Genomic DNA, 24187 nt, shown 5'->3' on the forward strand with positions numbered 1-24187 from the left:
GGAAAGTACAACTCTACACAAAATATCCACACTTACATCAAATAAGTTTCATTTCATGAACTTTAGAAATAATACAGTTACTATCTTAAAACTTCATCATGTATGTTGGGTTTTGCTGAATTAGGAACAGAAAGGAGAAATTGTGATGGACAATAGTAAGAAAGGTAGTAACAATTTCAATCTGCCTCTTGCATGCCAACCATGCTTCTGAGCCTTTACTTAAACCATCTTCCTTCACAAGGAAACTGAGTCAGGGAGGAAGTGCAATTACAGTTGAAGATGTCAAGCTTTGTAATAACAAGATAATTGTACACTCCACATGAACATTTTGGTCAACGACAGACTGCATGTGTAACGATGATCACATAAAATTATAACAGCACTGAAGAATTCCTGTTGTGGTGTGACTTTGCAGCCATCATAAATGTAGAGTGATTTGTCACTCATTTATTTACGGCAATGGTAGCATTAATAAGCCTACTGCACACCCAGCCAGCCATGTGGACATGCCTAGATCACAATAGACAGTTATGTTGCTGGTTTATGTATTACTATACTCTGCTTTTTATTGTCACAGTACTCCTTTAAAACAAGTTTACTGCAAAAAAGTGTCCCATGTCATGCTGGCAGGAGCTTCACTTATTCTGTGTTTACCAAGTCTCTTGATTGCATCGATAGATCATTTAGAATGATTGCCTGACACATCTAGTTTTACCTAAGTATAATCTGTGATGTTCACTCAAGGTGAAATTGACTCAGTACATGGTTGTTAACAGGTAGTGTCATCACTAAGTGATGCATGAGTCTACATATTACTTAAAATATGTGATTAAATATCTGCCAATAAAATATATAATTAGATAGCAATTGAAACTTATTGTCATTTGCACTATTAATTCTGATGGCTGTGATTGTTGCTGATTATTAAAAAATAAACAACTTTCTTAAATAACTACATGAAAAATATCTAATTTAAAGGAAAATCTACTTTATTATTCAAATAAAAATACTAAATCCTACCTCCTTTCATAAAGCACTGTGAGTAACCTTCTGAAAACCTTGTTTGTAGGTCATACAGGGGTTCTTGTGTTTTTCCTTCACTAGTGTGTCTCTCAATCTCAACTTAAAAGTTACTCTTACAACTAAATGACTTCTGTCTAAATGACTTTTTTTTAAGTTTGTACAGAATTGGAATTATTTTCTCAGTTACTTCATAGCTTTCTGAAAAGAATATTAGCCTAATGAGTAAGAATTAGTACATGATGTTTTGGAACATTTGGACATTGCAGAGTAGGACAGTGGGCGCTAGCTCCTCAGGCAATTGCTCTCAGGGTAGGGAAATGTTCCCTCTTTATTAGCTTTTGCATGGATTACTTCAGGGGCTTTTAGTATTCATTCTTGCTCTTTCCTTTTCCCTTGTGTTCCCAATAATTCGGTTTAGATATTTTCAGCATGACACAGAACTGCTGCTGATGATAATGAGAAGTTTTCACCTAATTTCTCCCTGCTCTGAACTTGGAATGAACTGTTTAGAGTCAAGCTACACAGCAGAAAACCTTACCACAAGGCTGGAAGTGCCAAAGCAATGACATAGTAAAAGCCTGGGTAAGGTGGGCAAAGGCAAAAATATGATGAGCTCAGTGTGTGGGAGTAGAACCTCAGGGAAGGTAATGATATGTCACTGTCTGCTGACCTTTCTCCTTGGGACCAGGTGGCTATGGGTTAAAGCCCGACATTCAGCATGGGCCCAGGCTTCTTAAAAGCAACCTTCTTAATTAGTTATAGTTGGCTGACTCAAGTATGCTGGAAGGTTAGAGAAGGTTTGCTACTTTTTCTTTGCAGTTTATGATGGAGACAGATTGCATTATAATCTTTAAGTGTAATTTCTCAGGGCCCTTGTGAACACCAAGAATCTCTTGAATTTGCTCTTGTCAACTAAATTGGAAACTAATTAAGTAATTAGGAACAAGATTTAAGGAATGTCTGCATTTAAAGATTATAGGATGCTTTGTTCTATAATATCTGTCGAACACTTATGGTGAAGAGCAAAACAAAGCACTATGGGGAATTCAAAGTAAGTGGAAGAAAGATTCTTTGTTCTCAAGGCATTTGGTCCATGTCAGATAGCTCCCCTAGGAGTGTTTCCAATAGAAGAAGTAAAAATAAATAGTCAAGATTATATGGCAAAGCTTTTGTAAGAGTGAAAATAGTGAGATGGAAATACAGCAAAACATGACATCTTTATAGAGCTGCAGATATGTCTTTATATATGTTTTGGAGATTGATTTTATTATATGATTGTCACTTTTCTAGTTCACTATATGACAGGTTCTATTTATTAAAAAAAAGAACCTAAAATTCAAGACTATGATGACTATGCAAAAGTATTTTCACAAATGTATTTGCAGCAAAAACAAGAACTTATAAACAATTCAAATATTTTCCCTCCTGATCTGCTTATTTCTCTTCCATACTTCAAGTTGTTCAGACCAGGGACCTTGTGATTATATTTTATTTTCCCTTCATCTTTGCATCTTATATTAACCAAAACCTTGCAGCCATGAATCTCTGTACCTTAACCAACTCTGACTACCACCTTCTCCTCTCCATCCCTACCATCTTATTTTCAGCCCTCCTCATGTGTTACATGGATGATTGTTATATTCTTTCTGCATTTGATAACTTGCCATTCCAGCCCATCTTTTATTCTGCTACCATCTTGATTTTTTTTATGATTGTTGTGCTGGGTGGGGGTACATTGCAGCATTTACAAAGGTTCTTACAATGTATCAAATATATCATACTTGCATATATTTCTGGTGCATTCCATTTGGAGATGGGAAAAAGTTCACATTTGTAGTGATGTTATGTGAGAACAATGGAAGCTGAATATTTGTATTGGCAGGTCTTCTGACAATATTCTGAGGGAGATATGTTTACACAAATTATTTACAATTAGAAAGAATAATGACCTTCTCAAGAACACAGACTGAATAAGAGAAGAGCTAGTATTTCATAAGCTCCATCTGCCTGACTGTTTAATGCTTGTCTCTTGAAAATAAGGCTCTGGCCTACTTTCTTACCACCTGACACCCATTTTGAAGTGGCATCACATCAGAACCTCACTGCACTGTTTCTGTGTGAACTGTACCTCTTGTTAACTCCTACTCATCTTTCAAAAGCGAGATCAAATGTGACTTTAACTCCTCAATTTCCTCTGAAGCTCCCTCCCAAGAAATATTATTTAATTTTGCATTTTCAATCCCATAATACTTTATCTCTATTGAACAGATTTCAGATTGTGAGTTATTTCTTTATGTGTTCACCTCAGCAACATGAGTTCTTCAAGATCTAGGGACACATGTATCTAAGATCCATAGTGCTTGATACAATTCATCATTCTTATTTCTTTATAGAGTCAATACTTCATAGAAAATACAGATATAAAACCATTTAATATTGATGCACAGATGTAAAAATACCCCACATTATGTATGATCATGTGCATCTTAAATACACTATGCATGTACATACCTTATATGTGTATGAAATTCATATATTCATATTTACTCTTATTGCAGATAATGTATTAAATTGACAATAGATAAATTGAACAATTGCTTTGCATCCTCTACTTAACTTGGTATATTAATTTTAGATCCATCCCCTCAAACTGTTAATAATCCATGGATGTTATTCACTGAACAAAATGAAAAAGAAAAAAACAGATAAAGAAGCTTGAAATGAGTAAAAAAATCCTACATGTATGAAAAGTTTAGTTTAAGAAATAATGCTTTGTTTGAGCTATTTACTATTGGTTAGCACTTATGTCTATAAAGATGTATATTAATTTATAAAAGATTGATATGAAGTGGATAATTTCCATTTATTAATGATTAAGTAGATTTCATCTACTAAAGAGATAAATCCAAATGTAATAGTTTTACTTCCTGTAACATTAGCCTGTTTTGTATCTATTTCTGTAAATTTCTTCCAACATTCTTTTTTCCCATTGAATTTTTTGGGTCTTTCCCTTCTGAATTAGTTTTACCATTGGGCTATTTAACTTATTAAGATATGTGGTAGGCAGAATGATGCTCCCCCAAAAAATGTTTTCACCCTAATCCCTGTAAGTTGTGAATACATTACCAATAATGAAGAAAGGGACCCTGCAGATGTGCTTAAGGTAACAGCATCTGAGGTGGAGAGACAATCCTGGACTCTCCAGCTTAGCCCAAGCAAATCATGAATCCTTAGAAACAGAGAACATTTCTTAGCTGCAGACAGGGAGAGATTCAGCCACAGGGAGTGTGTCTATGAACTGTTCCAAAAAGAAGAAGTAAATGCTTCTTTGCTGGTTCTGAGATGAAGACAGCCATGTACAAGTACTGGTGTTAAGTGTAACCTCCGCTTGATGTCTTACAGCAAAAAAACCCCAGTATCCATGGTCCTTATAACCACAAGAAGGTGAATGATGCCACAACCAGAAATAGCAGGAAATAAATTTTCTCCTAGAGTCTTCTATTCTCATGTATGTGCCACATTTTAATTTTTTACAGAATTGGGGTTTGAACTCAGGGCCTCACACTTGGTAAGAAGGCACTCTATTACTTGAGTCCTGCCTCCAGCTTTTTTGCTTTAGTTACTTTTTTCCCTGGTAGAATCTCACACTTTTGCCAGGGGTCAGCCTTGGACCTTGACCTTTATATCTATGCCTCTCTGATAGCTTAGATTAGATGCACACCATCATCCCTGGCTTGTTAGAATGGGGCTCCCTAACTTTTGCCAGGGTTGGCCTTGAACCACAACATTCCTAATCTCTAACTCCCAAGTAGCTGTAATTACAGTCATATGCCACGCTGTTTGGACACACTTTTTTTAAGTTTTTGAAAATTTATTTTTGCAAGTGTGCAGTCTTTTTGAATCTTCATGGCTACTTTGAAATACACTGAAGTGAATTTCTGGAATTATTGACTGAGAAATACTATCTAGTCTCTTCCTTTATTAGGCTTAGGAATTAATGAGGATTTTAGACCACACCTTCTTTGCCACTGACAAACATTCTGTGTTTGAAGGCCTTCCTGAGAATGGGCCAGCCATGTCATTGTGTGTGTAGAGTTCTTTCAGAACCCATAAAATAATACTTAATGAAGCATGGATACTTTATGGCAATGAGAGAAAGAAAGGAAATCCTCCTGTTAAAACCATTAGTTTGGTAAGATAATATGTCCATTAAATAATAAAAAAATTCCTAAGCTGCAAGAAATTTAATAACTTGCCAAAGATCCATTTACCAAAGAGTTTGAAAATGGCATTTGTGAAACAGAAGGATGTTGATCACTTTGGCGCAAGGAAGTGTTGATATGACTCTAAATGGCAGCAGAAATGATCTTATCTATAGACTTCCTCTTTAATCCATAGAGAAGCATTTTACTATCTTACATAAGTAACTGGATATGTTACAGAGGATAAGAATTCTTAGCATTTTGATTTTAAATGGCTGCAAAAAGACTCAGGAGTATCAGCTTATGTTTATAAAAAGTATTTATTGATTGAAAGCGTATACTTTCAAGCATATTTTTGATCTTTACAACAAAAATGTATTCTTAAAATAGTTTGAAAATTCCTCAAAAGTTGGGAGCTATTCGTACCATATTTCCACTATACCTCCTTTGAGTTTATGAGTGAGAACTTCAGTTGAGTTCCATTTCACCTAAAGAATCACTTAGATATAAGTTTTTAAATGTTTAACTTTTTCTTGTAAATCTTGGGGAGAAATACCTTTTATTAAATGTTTTCATTGTGCTTAACAAATATTTCTCCAGGAGAAACAGAATGCACATATGGATACATCATTTTTACTATATAGTACATTGTACTAGACATAATGAAGTTTACTAATGTAAATAAAGAAAATATACATAATTTGCAAATTTGAGCAAATTAAGCTGGACCATGGTGTCTGCATGTTTGCAATTCTCAGATTCAACAAATCTCACATCAACATATGTGAAAAAATTATCTATGAGTGTACTGAACATATACACTCTTTCCTTCTCATTTTTCCTAAAAGTGCAATCTGATATTTATTTAAATTTCATTTCCATTGTGGTGGATATTATTAGTAATCTAGAGATTATTTAAACTATACAGGATAGGTTATACAAAAATAATATTACACCATTTTCTATAAGGACCTTAAACATTCTTTGAATTTGGTATTTCTGGAGATATGTGTGAAGTGTGTCCTCGAACCAACTGGTCTGGCATTCAATCTGTGGCTTTGTTATTGCTAAATTATACCTCCAGGCCAGGGACAGAAAGAGCACATCAACTAGCTAACAACCAAGTCAATCACAACACAAAAATTAAATTCAGGAAAGAAATCAGGCAATCAAAACCACCAATTAGCCTATCAAGAACATAGTTGCATAGCACCAAATGCAACAATAGGAGTAAGAAGAAGAGATGGAAACTACACTCCTCAAAAAGAAAATTCTATGGAGGATTCTGTGGTAATTGAAGAAAATGGATACCCAGTTTCTGACCCCAACAAAACAATGATAAGTGTCAGTAAGGAGCCTAGTGACACACACACACGCACACACACACACACAAACCCTCAAAGAGGAAATCTTGGAAGAAATCTGGTTGACTAGACATGGTCAACTAGAATGTGCAAGATGCACTCAGGAAATTTCAACACACCAAAAATAAAGAATGTGAGAAGACACAGAAACAAATAAGTGAACTCAGAGGACTTCAAAAAATACCAAAGTGAAACAAAGCACACTATTAAAAAAAAGAGATATATGAATTATTATGACAACACAAAATACAAAAGAAGAGTTTAACAAAGATATGGAAAACCTCAGAAAAAGAATCAAACAGAAATTTTGAAATAAAAAGATCTTTTAGTCAAACAAAAAACATGGTGGAAGTCCAGCAGACTAGAACAAGTGGAAAAGAATCTCAGAGCTCAAAGATCAACTAGAAATTAAAGAAAAAGCAGAAGAAATCTTTGTCAAAAACTCAAGAGCTGTGAATGGAATATGCAGGAACTCAGCAACTCCATGAAAAGACCAAACATGAGAATCATGATCATTGAAGAAGGAGAAGAGGTGCAAGGCAAAGAGATACATAATACCTTCTACTGAGGAAGTCCTTCCTCAGCAACTAAGAGAAAGGATGGACAAATGGGACTACATGAAATTAAAAATATTCTGCAGAGCAAAAGAAATGGTCTGTAAATTGAAGAGACCACCCATAGAGTGAGAGAAAATATTTGCTAACTATACATCAGACAAAGGACTGAGAACCAGAATATACAGGGAGCTCAGAAAACTAAACTTTCCAAAAATCAATGAACCAATAAAGAAGTGGGCAACTGAACTAAACAGAACTTTTTCAAGGAAGAAATTCAAATGGCCAAAAAACATATGAAAAAAGGCTCACCATCCCTGGACATAAAGGAAATGCGAATCAAAATCACACTAAGATTCCACCTCACTCCTGCTAGAATAGCTATCATCAATAACACCATCCACAACAAATGTTGTCAAGGGTGCAGGGAAAAAGGAACCCTCATACACTGTTGGTGGTAATGTAAAGTATTACAACCATTTTGGAAAACATTATGGAGACTTCTTAAAAAACTAAACACAGACCTGCCATATGATCCAGCATACCACACTTAGAGATATACCCAAAGGAATGCAATTCAGGTTATTACAAAGGCACCTGCACACCCATGTTTATTGCAGCACAATTCACAGTAGCTATGCCATGGAAACAACCAAGATGCCCCACTACCCATCAATAGATTAAGAAAATGTGGTATTTGTATATACTGGAATTTTATTCAGCCACAAAGAAGAATGAAATTTTGTCCATCACAGGTGAATGGATGGAATTGGAGAACATCATCTTAAGTTAAGTTAGCCAGGCTCAAAAGGGCAAAAACCATATGTTCTCCCTCATATGCAAACTATAGACCTAAAACAAATGCAGTAATATTATTGGACATGGATCACACACTAAGGGGAGAACGAGCATGGGAGAAATAGGAAAAGGAAAGGAAACCTAAAACTTGGATGTGATTGACATGCTCACTGTAGAGGAGTGAATATAGTAATCTTAAACCGGCCGAGGCCACTATGAGAAGGGGACCAGGGAGTAGTGAAGAGGTCTGATTCTGATGAACCAATATGGGTTGCAATACACAAATGCATGGAAACAATGCTAGGAATCTTTCTGTATAGCTATCTTTATCTCAAACTAGCAAAAACACTATATGTTTCTTATTTTCTCTTTAACAAAATTGGAGAACTAGAAGTCAGAACAGGCTCTGCTTGGAAGTGTGGGGGGTAGGTAGCCCAAATAATGTATACACGTGAATAAGTGTAAAAACAATTAAATAAATAAATAAAGTAGTTCTTAATGAGAAACTATATGAGGTTATAATGATATAAATGTTTTCTACACACTGTTTATATCATAGTTTGATAATTAGTGAAATTTATTAATTGTTTGCATGTTACTTCATATACTACCTGGGAAATTCTTCTAATATAAGCAATGTGGAGAATGGAATTTCTCATCATTGAAAAAGAAAAAGAAAAGAGAAATGGAAAAGTATTTTAATTCACTGTATGAGAATTTTTACAAAGAAATCTCAACTTTACTACAATATAATTTATTTTAGTTAGTTTAGAATATTGTTCTTAACCAAACACAGATAATGAAACATAATTTATTTCCTGTTACCTCCTTCTGATAATATTGATAGGGAATAATGATCTTCCTATTAATTGTGCCAAAATAATACATGTTCATATTCTCAAGAAGAAATAGTAATATGAAGTATATTTTGCTTGAGACTTACAATTCAGCTAATTGAAGTTTCCCTGCAGAAAGTATTTTTAAAAAAATGACAAAAAAGAATTTGAAACTTTGGCTCTGCATTAAATGGTTAAAAGAAACTCTGTCTTATCTGTGATTTGGTGTCCAATTTCTGTAACTAGGTAGAAGTGACATTTCTTAGATCAGCCTAGTAAAACTAAGTCCCTGATTTGATCTGATTGTAGGGTTGGACAATTATATCCTCTTCTTCCTTTCCCCGTCAATCATTTCCCGAACATAGAAGAATTCCTCTTGGTCTCAGAGTATGTCAATGATTTAGAGGTATTAATGAAATAAAAGGAAGAGGGAAAGTAGGAGAGAGAGAGAGAACACACAAGAGAGAACAAGAAGAGAATAGGAACATGAATGAGGGAGAAAGGCCATCTTTGACTATCATAATTTCCCTATTTTGTTCAAATATAGCACAAAAATTCTATTATTTGTTGATTAGCTTGAAAGTAATGATAGAATATCTGTAGTTCACAAAAAAAGTGAGACTGAAAAAATAGTACTGAAAGAAAATTGTCTCCTCTATGGTCATAGTAAAAAAGTAAGAAATTAATAAGGGAACTTAAAGAACCTCTAAATTATATGCTCTAGGCAGGAAGACAAGTATTCTAGGAAATTCAACTGATGCTAGAAAGTGATTAGAACATCATTTAATTTTTATATCATAATACAAAGAATGGACAGCTTCATGCTTTCTACTGTCTAGTAATTGCTTTGGTTTGAGTTCATTTATAGCATCATTTTCCAAACACATGCACATAAAAAAGTAATTATTAATACTCAAGAATAGTCTTCAATAGATTGTGTATAGTGCTATTAACACTGAGGGAATATTCCTTAAGACATATGAGGATGCCTCTATGTTATTCAGTCAAACGCAAATCTACCTAATGACATGTATGAGGTAACAGAATTGGTTTGTCAGTGCTTTGAATATAATTGGAAAGCATCTGCTTCCCATTACCTCTATGCTAAATAACATACTTACATTGTCCCCTAGATTATAGACAAGCATACATTTAATTATTTTATTTCTGGCATGCATTGCAGAACTCTTACTTGAATAATAGAATTAGAGACAATGTTTTTGTGTTGTATCACCCTTTCCTGATCTGTATGAAAATTACTGACTTCCAAGAAAGAACAAAGAACCAGTATATATCGGAATAAAGCATGCAATAAATACCATTGATGATGCTTTCAATTTTATTTCACAAAATAAAACTTCCCTATTTAATAAATAAAGTGTCCAGAGAGGAAAATGGTGAAAGATAAAAATATACACATCTATTTCAATCATGCCTGTACAGAAAGAGTACAATTAGGTAGATTTGGATTCTGCTAATGTTTGTGTTTTAAGAGAGAGATAGAAAAGCCTTTCAAAAGTGAAAAGTAAATAATATAACTAGCTCACTTATATTTTCTTTTCATCATCATACCTACCCTTTAGGATAGAAAAGTTTCCCCCATTTTGGTGATGAGCAAATCAAAGTTTAACGAAGATAAGAAACTTGCCCAAGACCACAACATTTGTAGTTGGAACAAATAAGACCAAATCTGATCTATTCCATATTTTATACCAAACACTCACAATAATTGTTGTCTCTGAAATTGCCACTCTCATGAAAATGCTTAAGTTTATGGTGATTTTGTTTTTGATTCAGTAAGACAGCGACAAAGAAGAAGAAATCCAAATCTAAGGAAATTCTAGAAGGCAACATGATTAAATGAGAATTGGGGTTCCGTTTAGTATTTTGTTAAGATATTCTAATTATCCATAGGAAATAATGCCATAAAATTTTTAATAAATCAATAGAATGGTAAGCTATAATTTTCAAGATTCCTTTTCTCTCCATTGAAATAAAAGGAATAAAGTCAGGCTCATGTTTTAAATATAATCATCCAGTTGTCACATGTTTTACTTAAAATTTCAGAACCATAAGAGTCTCCCAAGTTTGGTAGTAAGATTAATGTTGTCAGATGTATGGTCTGTGTCATCCAAATACTCAAAATCAAATAAAGGCAATAAAATGTAAGCCAAAAGACATGACATGTAAGGGATTCTGAATCAACATAGAAAGTGCAGTGTTGGTCCAGAAGAGGTCAATGAAAGCTTCAGAGAAAACACAAATTTTGTACTGGGCCTTAGATAATAGGAAGATCATAGTTGGATAGAGAAAGGAGTAGGAAAGACAAATAGGGCATTCCTGGAAGAAGAAAATGTCTAAGAATAGGCAGAACAGTATTGGAATAATAGAGCATATTTCATATAATTAAATGTAATTGCACTGAGCAAATTGAATATAATTGTACTGAAGAAGGCAAATGGGAGTGACCAGGTCTTAGAGGCCTTCGAATGTTCTATTAAGAAATTTTGATATAAGCACTGCCTTTGAAAGACATTCAGCAAATAGCTTTTATGTATCCTCCAGATTCTAGCTGGAACTGTTCTATAACGATAACTTAAAATGATAGATGGATTGATTCAATTTCAATATTAGAAGGAGATTTAATGTAGAAGATCTCTCCAAAATATGTACAGCAAGACGTGAGAAAATTGACTCCATTTTTAAAATCAATAGCTGTTTAGACTGCATTTGTACTGTGGCTTTTGATCTCATGAGAAATATTGCAGCTAACAAAAAATGTATCTCTATTGGGAAAGTTAAATTAATCTTTATTTTCTGGTATAAATGCCCATTGAAGGGCTAGTTACAGGTATTTCTTAAATCAACTTCAAATATGTGTCATTTAAATAAATAATAGGAAGAATAAGGACTAAGTGAGATTTTTTGTTGACTTTTCTATTTGCTTTAACTGTTAGTAATAATTAGTGACTCTGCTAGACTGTACTTTTGAGAAATAAATTATCCATGTGACAATTATTCTCTATGTAATAAGACAAAGTATACTTTAGAAATGATGTTTACAAGACAGGAAAATCATGTCTATATTTAGTGAGAAAAACTTGCAAAAGTATTCATATTACCATGTCCTAATAAACTATTCAAAAATATTTGGGAAATGGAGCAAGATGATAACTGAGTAAAACCTTCTAGCAATTGTCTTCCCATAGAAACATCAACATGATCAGCTATTCATGCATCAAACTACCTTAAAAGATTAGGAGCCAGGTGCTGGTAACTCACACCTGTAATCCTCACTACTCAGTAGGCAGAGATCAGGAGAATCATGGTTCAAAGTCAGCCTAGGCAAATAGTTCGTGAGACTCTATCTTGAAAAAACCCTTAACAAAAAAGGGCTGGAAGAATGGCTCAAGGTGATGGCCCTACGTTCAAGCCCCAGTACTGACAAAAAGAAAAAAAAAGGTAAGGAAATTGGATGTGATGCCATGGTAATTGTTCATAACAACACACACACACACACACACACACACACACACACACACAAATCCATTAAAGGAGGTAAGACGAAAGGAGGTAAGACCCACATCACCATTCCTCAACTCCAAGGAACACAGCATGGGAAGAGATGTCTACTGCTGGAGGAACAATAGGAAATTAATACTAGACCTTAGATTGAAATCTAGTCCCATGCTTCCATAGTGAAACCCAGAAATAAGCAGAGTTTCACAGCTCCTACCCCCAAGCCAGTCCACTTTCACTAAGCTTCTGGATTCCTGATAACCAGGAAGCCAAGACCAGGAAGCTTCTGGATTCCTGATAACCAGGAAGCCAAGACTTTGTCTTCCATCCATCCCCCAAAATTGGGGAGCACAACAAGGAGCCATATTCCATCCACTGGTGGGTGAGACAAGAATGTAAACTAGGACTTTTTCCTTGGAACTTAGTGCTGAACCAGTGAAACCTAACACTGGGAAGATCACAAGAGTTTCTGTACCCAGGTCAGTACCCATGAATGTAGCCTCTGGATATCCTATGGTGCCAACTTGAGAAGATGGACCCAGCCAGAAGAACTTCAAGTCAGGCAGCTGATTATAATAGACTTGAGCCATAAGTATGCCTGAACAGTGTGAACCTTGGTCCTGCCTCTATGCTATATTGGTCTTGGCAGTCTGGTGTCTGTGGTTGTGGCCCAGCATTTTGGCCTTGGTGGCCAAGGGACTACCTAGACAGCTCAACATGGAAGGGATAATTGCTCATTTTGGGTAGGAAGAAGAACGTAGGTACCAAGTCATTGCCTAGGAGCCAGGGGCTAGCCCTTTCATAGTAAGGCTCAGAGTCAAATAGAACCCACAGCTCTACAGCACAGGTCAGTCATTGTGGATGAGGCTTCTTGGCTTGCCTTGGTTCAAGGATGAGGCTTGTAGGGATGAACCATCCTTTTTTAAACACTTTCCCAATATGCTGCAAATTTAGGACAAATTTGGCTTATAGTTAATTCTAGTCCTGAAACAGTGTCAAGGCATGAGCAGCACACTTGTAGCAAACTTAAACAGGGTATTATCTAGTGCTAAGATAGCAGAAGTAACCACAGACTCAAAAAATAAGCAACTTAATTAGAAATGAATACTTTATTCTTCAATGTATTAACAATGCTATATGTCAACATGCATGAAGAACTTTCATTGTAATATGATTTCACCTATAAGACAGCATAAGTTCTCAGAAACTGATCATATAGCAACCAATATATGTAAACTTGTGGGCAGAGAATTCAAAATGGCTCTTCTAAGAAAATTCAGTGAGCTTCAAGAAGATGTTCAGAAAATATTCAGTATGTCATCAGAGAAACTTAACAGAGAGATTGAGTTTAAAAATAAAAAATAAACACAAATGATTGAGCTGAAAAGCACCCCATACAAAATTAAAACTGATATAGAAGGCATCAATAGGAGAATAAACAAAATAAAAGAAAGAAACATAGAGCTCAAAGACAGGATATTTGAAAATACTAAGCCGGGGAAGAAATAAGACAAAAGAATGAAGATGAATGAAGAAAGCTTAAAGGAACATTAGGGTAGCATCAAAAGAATAAATGTTCAGGTTATTGTTGCTCAAAAGGGACTTTATAATTCCCAAGGGGAAGAAAACTTATACAATAAGATAACAACAGAAAACTTTTCAAGCCTACAAAAAATAGAAATATCCAGGTACAAGAAGATCAAAGAACACCCATCAGATGCAACTCAACCAAGTCCACAGTAAAACATTATAATCTGACTAAAAGTGTGTCTGAAGTGTTAGAGCACCTGTTTTGCAAGCATGAAGCACTGAGTTCAAACACCAGTCCCCCAAAAAGAAGACATAATCAAGTCTTCAAAGGTTAAACACAAAGAGACGATTCTCAAAGTACCAGGTAAAAGACATAAAAACATAAGAACCAAGATATGTTCCAATTTACCTTACAGCAGACTTTTCAGAAGAAACATTACAGGCCAGGGCAAGTGGCTTAAAATTTTATCAGTGCTGATAAAAAAAAATTCCCACCAAGAATACTGTACTTAGCAAAGCTACCTTTTAGAAATGAAGGAGAAATAAAGACACTCACAAATAAGAGCTGACAGAATTAATCAACAAGGGATACCAAAGGGATTTCTTCAAACGAAAAGAAAGAGGTACTAACAATCAAGCAGAAAACATCCAGGAAAAAACAAATCTCTAAAAGAAACAAGAAATTTAGGCTTTTAAAAAACGAACATTAACATAGCTTCTAGGACCATGTGTTTCTGGGATAGGGTTAAAGAGCTGATATTAAGAGGAGGAGAAGCACCTATGGTGTTATTGACAACCATAATGTGCTTACTGCTTCAAATATCCTATTTAATTTATTATTCCAATCGCCCTACTATATAATCCACATAACACATGAAGAATTAGATGCTACTGGAATTTTTTCCATTAATTTTTATTAGGATATATTTGTTGTACAGGGGGGATTCATTGTGACAATCCCAAGTAGAATTATATTGTACATTGGTTAGATCACCCCCACTGTCTCTCCCTCCCCACCATACATAATACTGCTGCAAGAGATTCCTTTTTCTATTTCATGTAAGTATACGAAGTCTACTAACCATATTCCCTCACCTTAATCTCCTTCATTCACCCCCCCTTCTCCCACAAGTACCCCCACAAACATTGTGCTTATTTTAAAGTCCTGTCTTTCATTATTAATATCTAAGTCAATGTTTAAAGGGGTTTCCCAATGTGTCCCTGATGTGAATATACTTTACTTTGGTCTGTTCAATCTCTTCCATTACTCTCCCTTCCTTGAATTCCATAGAGTAGTTCTACAATTATAAACATACTCTACGTTTGAGACTGCATTGAGCATGTTTGTTTTTGTGTGTATCTTCTGGATTTATCTTTTACACACGAGAGAAAACATGCAGCCTTTTTCTTTATGAGCCTGGCTTACTTCACTTAACATGATGTCCTCCAATTGTATCCATTTACCTTCAAACCACATGGTGTCATTCTTCCTTATAACTAAGTAAAACTCCACTGTGTGTATGTACCACATTTTCTTGATCCATCAATTAGTTGTAGGGCATCTGGGTTGTTTCCATAGCTTGGCTGCTGTGAATAGTACTGTGATGAACTGTATTATCCTGACTTATATTCCTTTAGGTCTATATACGCCCAGGAGTGGTAACACTGGATCAAATGGCATTTCTATCTAGCTTTTTGAGTAATCTCCATACTGCTTCCTATACTGGTTGTACTAATTTTCATGCCCACCATCAGTGTATAAGGGTTCCTGTTTCGCTGCATCCTCCCAGCATTTGTTGGTTTTTGCCCTTGAATGTGGCCATTCTAACTGGGTTGAGAGTTCATTCTTAGTGTAGTTTTGATTTGCATCTCTTTTATAGTCAGGGAGGTGGAACACTTCTTCATGTATATATTGGCCATCTGTATCTCTTTCTTTGAGAATTCCTTATTTAGTTCATGTCCCAATTTCTTCATTGGGATGTTGATTCTTCACGGGTTGTGTTTTTTGAGTTCCCTGTAGATTCTGGATAATAGTCCCTTATTAGGTGAATAGCTGGCAAAGATTTTCTCCCATTCTGGGGCCTATCTCTTGAATCAAGTGACTGATTCTTTTGTTGTGCAGAAATTTTTTATTTTGATGCAGTCCCATTTGTTCATTTTATCTCTTAAATACTGTCTTTGAGTTCTATTTAGGAAGTCATTCCCTATTCCTATATGTTCCAGTGTATTTTCTACTTCTTTCCAGTTTCAGGCCTTGTAACAAGGCTTTTGATCCACTTTGAGGGTGAAAGATAGGGATCTAGTTTCAGTTTTATACATGTGGAAAAGTTTTCCCAGCAACATTTGCTGAAGAGGCTGTCTTTTCTACATTGTATGTTTTGAGCTACTTTGTTGAAGATCAGTTGTCTGTAGCTTTGTGGGTTTATGTCTAGATTTTCTATTCTGATCCATTGTTCTTCATGTCTTTTTTTTTTGTGCCAATACCATGCAGTTTTTATTGATATGGCTCTGTAGTATAGTCTGAAGTTGGTAATTGTGATACCTCTATCTTTGCACTTTTTTCTCAGAATTGCTTTGCTATTTGAGGTCTTTGTGTTTCCATATTTATTTTAGGGTTGATTTTTTCTATCTCTGTGAAGAATATCATTAGGATTTTGATAGGGATTGCTTTAAACATGTAGATTGCTTTTGGTAGTATGGCCATTTTTGGAATGTAGAGTCTACCAACACAAGAGTGTAGGAGAGCTTTCCATCTTTGGATGTCTTCTTGACTTCTCTCTTCAGTGCTTATAGAGTTCATAGAATAGGGCTTTTATTTCCTTTCTTAAATTTATTCCAAGGTACTTTATTTTTTTGAGGCTGTTGTAAATGAGATTGTTTCCCTGATTTTTTCTCAGTATGTTCATTGTTGGTATATAGGAAGGCTACAGATTTATGTATATCAATTTTGTATCCTGCTACTTTTCCAAAAGAGTTTATGATTTCTAAGAGTCTTTTAGTAGAGTTTTAGTGTCTTTTAAGTGCATGATCATGTCACCTGCAAATAGGGATGGTTTGACTCCTTCCTTCTTTGTTTGAATCCCTTTTATTTCTTTCTCTTATCTTATTGCTGTGGATAGGAACTCCAAAACTATATTGGATAGAAGTGGAGAAAGTGGGCATCTCTGTCTCATTCCTGACTTTAGCATAAATGGTTTCAGTTATACTCCATTTAGTATGATACTGGCTCTAGATTTGTTGTATGTAGCCTTTATTATGTTGAGAGACATTCCTTCCATTCCTAGTTTCTTCAGAACTTTTATCATGAACAGGTGCTAAATTTTATCAAAGGCTTTTTCTGCATCTATTGAGAGGATCATGTGTTTTTTGCCCTTGCTTCTGTTTATATGCTGTATTATATTAATAGATTTGTGTATGTTGAATCATCCTTGCATCTCTGGGATGAAATTGACTTGGTAATGGTGTATGACCCTTCCTATGTGTTGTTGAATTTTGTTTTCGAATACTTTGTCAAGAATCTTTGTGTCCATATTCATTGAACATATTGGTCTATAGTTCTCCTTTTTGTTGCATCTTTATTGGATTTTGGAATGATTGTAATACTGGCTTCATAGAATGAGTTTGGTAGTGTTCTTTCCCTTTCTATTTTTTGGAAAAATTTGCAGAATATTGGTGTTAGTTCTTTAAATGTCTGGTAGAATTCAGCCATGAAGCCACCAGGTCCTTTACTCATCTTTGTAGGGAAACCCCTTTTTACTCCTAGTAGTTAGGTGATTAATATCTTCTTAGTTCAATTTTGGTTGGTTATATGTATAAAGAAATATATCTATTTCTTCTAGATTTTCCAGTTTACTTGAATATAAACTTTCAATGCATTTTCTAATGATCCTCTCTATTTTCTTAGTATTTGTGGTTGTGTCCCCATTTTCATCTTTGATTTTATTAATTTGGATCTTTTTCCCTCCTCTATTTCATCATGTTGACAAAGGTGTGTTGATCTTGTTAATCTTTTCAAATAAGCAACTTTTCATTTCATTGATTCTTTGTGTAGTTTTTTGGGCCTTAGTCTCATTGCTCCTCAGCCCTGATCTTATTATTTCTCTCTGTCTGCTGGTTTGGGGTTTTATTTATTCTTATTTTTCTAGGAACTTAAGGTGTATCATTAGGTTGTTTATTTAAGAGGTCTCTGGTTTTTTTTTTTTTATGTAGGCACTTATAGCTATAAACTTTATGCTTAGTATAGTCTTTTCTGTGTCCGACAGATTCTGGTAAGTTCTATTTTCATTTTCATTAGATTCTATAATTTTTTTTATTTCTTCAGTCATTCACTGGTCTTTCAACTTTGTGTTATTCAGTCTCCATATATTTGAATATGTTCTGTGGTTTCTTTTGTTGTTGAATGTAGTTTTATTCTGTTTAGATCTGATATGATACAGGGGTTATTTCAATTTTCTGAAATTTGTTGTGTTGCTTTGTGTCCTAAAATATGATCTATTTTGGAGGAAGTTCCATGAGCTGCTGAAAGGAATGTGTAATGCATGGCTGTTGAGTGAAATACTCTGTAGATATCAATTATGTCCATTTGGTTTAATGTGTGAATTACTTCTGAAGTTTCTTTGTTCGTTTTTTGCCTGGATGATCTATCTACTTGTGACAGTGGGGTATTCAGTTTTCCCACTATCACTATGTTGTGGGCTATCTATGATTTTAAGTCCATTAGAATTTTTTAATGTAGTTCAGTGGCCCTATACTTGGTGCATATATGTTAAGAATTGATATTTCCTCTTGATGAACTGATTTTTTTAATTAATATGAAGTGACCTTCATTGTCTCTGCTAACTGATTTTAGTCTGAAGTCTACTTTGTCAGATATAAGTATAGCTATTCCTACCTGTTTATAGGGTCTATTTGCTTGGAAAACAATTTTCTATCTTTCATCCTAACCCAGTTTTTATTCCTCTCAGTGAGATGTATCTCTTGTAAGCAACATATGGTTTGGTTTTGATTTTTAACTCAATTTGCTAGTCTATGTCTTTTGACTGGACAATAAGTTCATTAATGTTCAGTGTTAGTAATCAGAGGTATATGGTGTTTCCAGTAGTCTTTCTTTACTAGTGTACTCGGTCAAAAGTGTTTATTTGTTCTTACATCTTCGTCTATAACTAATTTTTTCTTCTGTGTGTAGGAGTCCTTTAAGTATTTTCTGCAGTGCTGACTTGATGATCATGAATTACTTTAGTTCTTGCTTATTGTGGAAGGCTTTAATTTCTCTTTCAATTAGGGAGGATAGATTTGCTGGAGAGACTAGTCAAGGTTGACAGTTGTTTTCTTTCAGGGCCTGAAATATGTCTTTCCGAGACCTTCTTGCATTTAGAGTTTGTGTTGAGAATCTGCTGTTATTCTGAAGGGTTTGCCTTTATATGTGACCAGTCTTTTCTCTTTTGAAGCTTACAGAATTCTTTCTTTGTTCTTCATATTGAGTGTTTTGATTATGATATGTCTGCAGGTGTTTCTTTTCTCATCCTGACAGTTTGGTGTTCTGTAATCTTCGTGGTTGTGGAGGTTATTCCTTTTCTCAAGGTTGGGGAAATTTTCAACTTTTATGTTTTGAATATGTTATGTATGCCATTAGTTTGTATCTCCTCTCCTTCTATAACCATGATTCATAGATTTGGTCTTTTGATGGTATCCCAGACTTTTCATATGTTCCATTCATATTTTCTTAGCATTTTTTCATGGTTGCTGACTATTTGATCTAATTCCTCTACTTTGTCTTCTGTTCCTGATACTCTATTTTCGACTTGCTCCACTCTGTTTGTCAAAATTTCAATTGAGATTATTATTTGGGATATTGAGTCATTCATTTCACATTGGACATTTTTCAGGATTTCTATATCTTATTTTCTTTTTTATATCCTACATAGTCTTCTTAATTTTATTTGTTTGAGCTCTCTTTGTGGTCCTTTAGCTGTTTATTCATGTCCTCTTTGAGTTTAGACATTGGCTTGTGTGTCTCTTCTTTGAGCTCATCAATCATTTTTACTATTACTTTTTGAATTCAATATTTGATATTTCCTCCTCCTTGCTGTTTTTTAGGTCCTTAGTGGTGGAGTTGGCTTTTGAGAAGAGACATTGCCTTGTTGTGTCATGTTTCTGCACTGAGATTTATGCATCTGGGGTTGTTTTTGGTTTGTGTTTCCAGTCCCCTGTAACCCTTTAGTTGGAGTTTTATGGGAGATAATACAGAACTGGGTGGTGGTTGAGCTCTGCTATGTTTGACTGTCAAGATTGGGAAGTAGTGGCTCAATATTAATCCCTACAGTTTTTTATTTTAAAAATGTTCAATTCTACCTCTTGTTCTCCATAGAACAAAGAAGCTTAGCTACTAAAGCTGTCTCAGTTTTTGAACTGCATTCTTGAAGTTACAGTAATTCCTGATGAAGATAAGTTACTGTTACTGTCCCAGTAGCAGTTTGGTTTTCTATTGGAGAAAAGGGGAATCTTCTTTGTCCTGGAAGGCTAAAGGTCTTAAAAGTAGTTATGGGAAGGATACAGAGGGAAAGGTCTAGTGGGTAATATAAAATGAAAACATTATGTAGTAGAGGGGATTGTGGCTGAGCTAATATAAGGTGTTAATTAACAGGCAGACTAGGATCAGGTAGCTAATAAAATTGGGAGGAAGGGGCTGGAATATTGGAGGAAATTAAACAAACAAATATAAACACAGAACAAAAAGGGAGAGAAAAAAGAAAAAGTGGAAATCCTTTTATCTATTGGAATTATTGGTAGTGATGAAGGATTGTGAGACCTTAGATAAAGAGGAAGGAGATTGAGGGCTAGGAAGCTGTTCTGATGGTTGACAGAAAGTGTAAATTGTGGAGGGTGGAAGAAAGGGGAAAGAAGAGATGGTTTAGAGTTGTAAACTTAATGGTGGCTTATGGGATCTCAAAAATGACTGCAGTGAGAAGGGAGAGAGGTAAGTCAAAAGGGAATTGGAGAGCAAATAGGCAAAGCTGCTGTTGGAATGTACAGAAAAAATGGTTGCAAGTTAATAAGTAAGAGAACTACATTACAGTTTTAGCAGCAATGGGTCATAAATTTTATGTAAAATTGAGAATTTTGTATTGTTGTTGCTCATCCCCCACCCCTTTGTGTCTGAGTCTTTCAGTCCACTCAATGGCAGGCAAAATTGAACCTACGTCTGGGTTGGTGACTAGTGCTGGAAAGAAAGGGATGCTTGTAGAGCTAACTGTTTGGAGTTTGTATTGACAACTTGTCAGCCAAACCCCACTCATATTTGCAATGTTCCCATCTCTCAAAATCCCCAGACCTTACAGACTATTGCTATGCACCAAGTGCAGAGTTTTATACAGATGTTATCCAACCTCTGGTGGAGTTGGAAGTGCAACTCCCTGTTGGTATAGCACAGCCACACTGTGCCTCATCCCTGTGACCTCTGTGGGCTGCTGCTGTGTCCCAGTAAATTGTCCCTGTTGGATAACTGTTCCTTGAAGGTCTTCCTTTGGTGGTCACCCAAGCTCAAGTGGGCGGGTCTTACTGATGTAGACTCTGGTTTGAGGGGATGAGGGGTGTTGCTTGCCTTAAAGGGAATGTGGCTCAGGCTCCAGAGAAGGTTTTAGTTCCAGCTCAGAGTTCTGTGTGGCTGCAATTCTGCTCACCAGTCTAGCGGCTTTCCTCAGCAGATTGCCCACTGATCACATTTATTGTTTGGGCACTGATCTTCTCCACATGGTTCTTGTTGGAAAGGTTTAGCTCTTCCAGCCCTTCTGGGGGAGTGAGTGCTTGGGTCTGGTGCTGCTAGAAGAGCAAACTTGCAAATGTTTCTCCATTTATTTTGTTACTTCACTTGTTTTAGGCTTGGGCCAAGTTATGCTTCTTGTTGTCTGTTGGGCCTGGGATATGTCTTTCCAAGGCCCTCAGTTTCCATGTTCCTTCAGGTTTAGGGGAGCTCCAGAGTTCAGAGCTGTCGGGAAGCAGCTATTTTGAATCCTATTTTTGCTACTAGAATTCAAGTAAATAATTCAAGATCAAGTACATGAAATGTGGAAAAGAGAAATTTAAACTGATAGAATAAAAGAGAAATAGGAAGTGACAGAGAAAGAGAAGTTACTGATTGGTTAATTATTTTTGCTTTGCTTTCCCTGACATTTTAAAGTTTAGCAGTTCTTTATTGTATTTTTTAATGTTCAAGTGAAATAAGTAGAAATCTGTTGTAAATATTTCAGAAGAAATCAAGTATTTCATTTCCATTTCAACAACTTTGATTTTAGACTCTGTAAATTAAAATAGAAATTTTAATAAATGAAGATTTACAAATATGTTGATAAGTGAGGGTCTTAACTGTCATAAATGTAAATCTATAAAGCAAATTATATTTACATAATTTTCAAATTTAGCAAAACGTGAAGTATAAGTTTTGAAAGCTAGAGTAGGTGGTGATAGGAAAACATTCATGATATTATCCAATTTTAAAAAACTCATTAAGATAGTTGTAGTTCATGAATTATTTATTCATTAAAAGAGGCAGTTAATCCAGAGGAGGGTTATTACAGATGTGTGTGCCTGTATGAAAAAAGGTGCATATTTGGGAAGAAGGCAAGGAGTTGGTATTTAAATATTCAATGATAATCATTAAAAGATGGTTGGACATGTTCCTGATATGCTTTTAATAAGAAAATGAACAAAAAGTTGATATTTTGCCCATTTGATTCTCTGGAAATTACAGTTTTGGAACAAGTTTTCATTTTCAGTATGTAATTTCTGGGACTATGTCCCAGAAATGACATATGATCAGTTACAGGCTCCTTGTTCTTTAAAAAAAATTTTTTTGTTAAATAAATATAAACCTACTTCTGAAATATGATACTTAAATTACAAACAAACAATGTCATGTATTAAAATGTGTGATTAGCTCTGAGAAAGGCTTTGCTTCTGTTTTTGTGCTACATACGAGTTGTTGGCACTATGGACTAACAACAATTGCATGATCCCAGAGCCCCTGTGGGATAGACTGGCGTGTAGAGTAGTCTGGTGATAATCCTACCTGATGCGTGCTTCCAGGTTTCTGGCTTCTACAAGCACTGTGAGTCTGTACACAAGCCAAACAGTCAGGACTTGGGGTGATGTAGGTAAGGGTGGGCAGGAGAATGTGAATGGGAGAAAGTAAGCAGGAAAAAAATTTAAACTTCAAAAAATTACCTGATATTTGCATCTTCAACAGAATAAAATATTCCTTTAAATCAATCAGTAGTCACTGGAGTTATGATTCTACTCCCCTGCTTCTTCGGTTTTATCCAATTTCATTCCTAAGGAAACTACGACATAGATGCTTGATCTGTTGCCAAGATCTTTTCTCTGAAGATATCGTATCAACTTTTGCTGACTTCTTGTAAGTTCTTTGATACTAGCCATCATTGGGCTTTTCCTTTTATTTTTAAAATAAAATCTGATATAATTTGCTATAAATAAGCGAATGATGAAGATTATTGTAAGCCTTGCTTCAGACAAAGGGTAATCATGTCAGGTAGCACTCTTTCTGATGGCATGTTGGTAGACTTTATTACATTTCTCAGAGATAGATTTCTTCTTTCCCACTATCCAGGATAAAATCAGTTCTTTTAATTATACTCATTACCACTAAATTTTAAGTATGCTTCAAGTTTTTTTTCTCTACAAACAACTAATTTCAAGCACAGTTTTGCTACACAAAGTGTTAATTGTCTTTCATTTTATTCTACTAATGTTATAGATGTATACTTCAATCTTGACTACTAGACATATCATGAGATTTTTCTGTGGGCAATAAAACTATTTCTTGTACAACAATATTTTCTTACAGTACTGCAAAGAATGTATGAAAAATTCAGGACTTAATCATCAAAGATACATGCCTGTATGTTAGAAAAACAGTACTCTTGAAGATCGTTGCTCATTCTGCAAGAGAAGGCCATTGTTATGATCAGTATAGGCTACATAGCACAGGCCATCTTTATTAGTCTCAGCTAAAGGGTTTATCAGGTTTCTGTTTTTCTATATTGCTGTATATAATGAAAGAAGGATACTTTTATTGCTTCAAGACATAAATATAGTCAGTTAATAGTTTACCACTGTTATCTTAGGCTGTAATGTGGAAATGATCTCCTGTAACATTTAAAAACATAAGACTGTTGTGGAAAGCATTTTTCTCATCTAAAAGTGGCACAAATTTTGTGGAAGGAAATAATTTATATATTTAAAAGGGTTCTTCTTAAGTGGCAACTCTACAAAATCATTTAGAAGATTAGAGACAATTTGGTATGGTATTGGGAGATTTAAAAATGTAAATTGTTTTACTCATAAAA

The sequence above is a fragment of the Castor canadensis genome, chromosome 9 (genome assembly GCF_047511655.1).
Source record: "Castor canadensis chromosome 9, mCasCan1.hap1v2, whole genome shotgun sequence".
Lineage (NCBI taxonomy): Eukaryota > Metazoa > Chordata > Mammalia > Rodentia > Castoridae > Castor > Castor canadensis.